Source organism: Grammomys surdaster, unplaced genomic scaffold (assembly GCF_004785775.1).
Source record: "Grammomys surdaster isolate TR1022 unplaced genomic scaffold, NIH_TR_1.0 1164, whole genome shotgun sequence".
NCBI lineage: Eukaryota > Metazoa > Chordata > Mammalia > Rodentia > Muridae > Grammomys > Grammomys surdaster.
The window spans coordinates 6,049,647-6,054,339 of record NW_021605583.1 but is presented as its reverse complement, the minus strand read 5'-3'; positions in this window follow the sequence as shown (position 1 = coordinate 6,054,339).

Below are 4,693 nucleotides of genomic sequence, written 5' to 3'. Positions count from 1 at the left end.
TCTCTCTCTCTCTCTCTCTCTCTCTCTCTCTCTCTCTCTCTCTCTCTTTCGACAGGGTTTCTTTATATAGTCCTGACTGTCCTGGAACTAGCTCTGTAGACCAGGCTGGCCCTGAACTCAGAGATCCATCTGCCTTTGCAGCCCAAGTGCTGGGATTAAAGGCACATACTACCACAGCCTGATGAGTTTCTTCTTTTTTATTTTTGTTTTCTTTCTTCCTTCCTTCCTTCCTTTTTCTTTCTTTCTTTCTTTCTTCCTTCCTTTCTTTCTTTCTTTCTTTCTTTGTTTCAGACAGGATCTCACATAGCCCAGGCTTGTCCCAAACTCACTATGGAGTTGAGGCTGACCTGGAACTCTTGATCATACTGCCTCTACCTTCAAGTGTTGGTATTACAAGTATATAGCACAGTAGCATATGATAACTTTGATTTTTCTTTTGTTTTTGAGCTAGGGTCCCTCCATTATTTAGATCTGGCTGTCCTGGAACTATGTAAACCAGGCTGGCCTCAAACTCACAGAGATCCACCTGCCTCTGCCATACCCAGCTTAAATTGATTTTCAATCAATCTACCATCAGGAATTTCTGCTTACTGATAGTCAACTAAGAACCAGCCACATTCTGGAAACAGGGTTCTCCCCACTTTCAATGACCCAGTGCCGGCTCTCCCCCTTCCCTGATCACTCAAGTGATGCTTCCATCCTTTTGTAGTTTCCCTATGCGCATGCGCCATCTCCCATGGTTTTCCTATGCTCATGCTCCATACCACTGTATACCCGGCCATCACGACCTGGTCTCTGTTTTCTCTCATTCAGAGGCAGCCTTTTGCTTTCCTCCCCTCCCCAATAAATCTCTTGCATGAGGTCTGTTCTGAGGTGTGATTGAGTTGTCGTTCTTCGGCCCTGGTTGCCAAGACACTTTTTCACCCCAAAACCCTTTCACTTTCCCCAGACTTCCAGAAATACCTATGAAAATTCCAGAAGCCTTTGGGAAATTCTCTGGTGAAAATAGATTGCCTGTTGGCTTTTCCTCTGTTAACTAAGTGTGCACACGCCCTAGCTGAGCTGTTAGTTACCTTTGGTCCCCTCTCTTACCCTTTCTGCTAACTGGGTTTTTTGTTTTGGTTTGTTTTGGTTTTTCAGTTTGTTGCCATAGGTCTTGCTGTGTAACTAGCTGGCCTCACTCAGACTCTTGGCGGATTTTCTTGCCTTACTGTCCTGAGTGCTGGGGTAACAAGGGCGCTTTGCCTTCCTCAGACTTTTGAAAAGTCTCTTTTCTATCACTGCAATGATGTTTAGAACATGCATTTAATTTAAAGTGTCTTTGCAACTCCTGAGTGAATTTTAGGCTTTTAATTACCTCCGTGCCTCTGTTCTCAGAATCCAGGAACACATACCCAAACGTAATTATTTTGATTCATGTGCTCTTTAAATTAAAGGAAAAAAAAGTTTTAACAAATTTGTGTACGGAGGCATGTGTGTGTGTCTAACTCTACACACACATGCAGAGGGCAGAAGAATACTTCAGGGTCTCCGCTGTTGTTCCCCACCTTGGTGTTGGTTTGTTTGGTTGGTTTGGTTTTAAGAAGGGTCTCTCCCGCCGGGCGGTGGTGGCGCACACCTTTAATCCCAGCACTTGGGAGGCAGAGGCAGGCGGATTTCTGAGTTCAAGGCCAGCCTGGTCTACAGAGTGAGTTCCAGGACAGCCCAGGCTATAAAGAGAAACCCTGTCCCCTGTCTCGAAAAACCAAGAAAAAAAAAAAAAAAAAAAAAAAAAGAAGGGTCTCTCTCACTGAACTGGAAGCTTGCCATTTCATCTGGGTTTACTGACAATCGAGCTCTGGGGATCCACCAGTTTTTCTGCCGCCACCATCACGCTAAACCTTGAAGCTATCGGCACACGTGGCAATGTCTGTATTTTGCACGTGCTGGGGGTTTAAACTCAGGTCCTCTTGCGTTTGCAGGGGGAGCACTCCTCCCCACCCAGCCATCTCCCCAACCCACCATGTGCCATTTTTATCCCTCATAAAAAATATTTGTGTTTTCTTCCCTTTGGTTCTTCCTACCATGAACCTTGTTATCTCTCAATGTATGTGGCCTGCAATACCAATAGTAATCTCTTCCTTAGCCTCCCTTATCTACCCATTGGATTTATCTGCAAGAGCTATTATCTTCCTCCTGAACATCTCTACAAGTAGCCATCTTTCTTGTATCTGCTCCATCCTAGCTCACTGGAACAGATTTTGGTTTTCCTGCCCCTGATTTAGCCTGCATTGCCTATGCATTCTAATATCTTGTTCTAAAATACAAATACATTGTGGAGCAATTTCCTCTGAAGAAACTAGGTAAGTCTCAGCAAGTTCTGAAGATTCAGGGACTCAGGAAGTAACAGTGGCAGCAAATGCCTTTAATTCCCGCACTCAGGAGGCAGAGGCAGGCAGATCTCTATGAGTTCAAGGCCAGCCTGGTCTATAGAGCAAGCTCTGGGACAGCCAAGACTGTTACACAGAGAAACTCTGTCTACAGAATGGGGGCCAGACTGGGGAATAAACAACTCAGAAGCCCTAGGAATTCCCTAAAACTGGCCAGAAGCACTAGGTCCCTTTCTCCCCAATATTATATGGGGAGTCAGGACTGCTGAGGAGTTGGAGACCAGCTGAGCTCTCTGGAAGAGGCTTAGACCAAGTGAACTCTGTGAAAGAGACCCTCTGACTTGTCTAAGCTGCCTATTAGTAGCGCAGTGAGCTTCAGGGTTCCAGCTTTTGTGAGCCATCACCCATGCTGGGGTAGACTTTTGATGACATAGCAGCCTTGAGTCATAATGGCTGTAAGTAACCCCTTACCCATACTCCTGCTAGTAATCCCAAGAAAAAGTCATTGGTTTATCATATTTGGTGATATCTTTACTTGGAAGGGCTATTAACTCTCTGTGTATATCCACGTTTCTCCTGTCTCACACAACACATGGCACTCCTGGCATAAAGGTTTTAACATTTGACTCTGGCAGCCTTTCAGGAGCCACAGGCTCTTGCAGTTTTGCAGTTCCCACTACCCCTTGTACCATACTCATTTGTCACCTGCCTTGTCCCTGAAGCCACCTGAGTAGGACCACCTGCTTTAATGACTTTCTGTACCCGCTGGATAAAGAGCAACCTTTTTTTTTTTTTTTTTTTTGGTTTTTTGTGACGCGCCGCCTCGCCGAAAAGGAGAACACGCCACACTTCAGGATTCTTCTGACACGCAGTTTACTTGTTACAGCTCTTTTAGACGGTGTTACAGCTCTCTTAGATGGTGTTACAGCTCTCTTAGATGGTAGTGGCAAAGGACCCAGAGCCCCAGAACCCATGGGCTTATATAGAGTCCTGGGAGCACTTACTGCATGCTCATTGGCTCCTTAATGATGCCTAATTAGCATACTCGTTTCTCATTGGCTCTTAGAGTGCTCTTGGAGTGAGGCTTAATTAGCATAGTAATTTTTACTCTTTGCGCATGCGCACATTCAGCTTGGCTCCCTCAAGGAGCCGGCGCCATTTTGCAATGGCGAATGCGGCTCCCGACAGTTTTTCGAGACAAGGTTTCTCTCTATAGCCCTGGCTGTCCTGGAACTCACTCTGTAGACCAGGCTGTCCTGGAACTCAGAAATCCACCTGCCTCTGCCTCCCAAGTGCTGGGATTAAAGGCGTGCGCGTGCGCCACCACCACTGCCCGGCAAGAGCAAACTTCTTAGCTGACCCACAAGACTTCTCATGGCCCCTGCCCCCTCCCTCCTCCCTCCAGCCTCTTCTATCCCTGTGACTCTATTCTTCATCCCAACTGACCCAGTTTCTATCAACTCTGTCAACTCCCATTTTGTCTGTAGGCTTTCTGTATTCTATTTTTAGCCCTGCCTTATTTCTCTGGCTAATTCTTACTCATCTTAAAGGTCTCAATGTATATTTAATTTTCTGTTGAAAGCCATTTGTTTTGCCCCTGGGGAGGAGGGGTCCTTTAATTTCCTTTGTTCTAGTATTATCATAGCAGGAATGCTGCTCTACAGATGGATTTCCATCTTACAGTAAGCAGAGGCAGGAGGATCACTACAAGTTTGAAGTTAGCCTGATTTCCATAGCAGGTTCCAGGCCAAGCAGGACCACATAGCAAGACAATCCAATTGTTTTTCATTTCTGGAACTGAAACCTTTGGCCTTACACATGCTAGCCAAGTGTTCTGTCGCTGAGTTACATCCCTAAGCCCCATAATTCAATATTTAAAACATATTTATACTGGAAAGTTATTTATTTGGAATTCGAGTTTAACTGGGTGTCCTGTATTTTGTCCGGATACTTTACCACAGTCTTCCTACCTTCTCTGAAAGCCTGCCACCCAAGTCATTGGTCATTCATTCAAAACATTTTGCCTTCTGCAACTGTGTGTTCCATATCTTTGGGTTCAACTATGTGAAGTTAAGCATATTTGAAAAAGCAGTTGCATCAGTACTCAACACCTACAGACCTCTTCTCCTTATCATTCTCTAAACAATAGAATATAGCATTTGATTAGACGTCACTTGCACTGTATTAGACATAAGTACTCTAGAGATGACTTATACAACAGTATGTGTGTAGGTTATGTACAATGGTGAGCCCTGGCACTTAAGTGCTGTCTGGATTGTGACAGCACATGCCCTACAGGGGATGTGGAGACGTCACTCACTGCT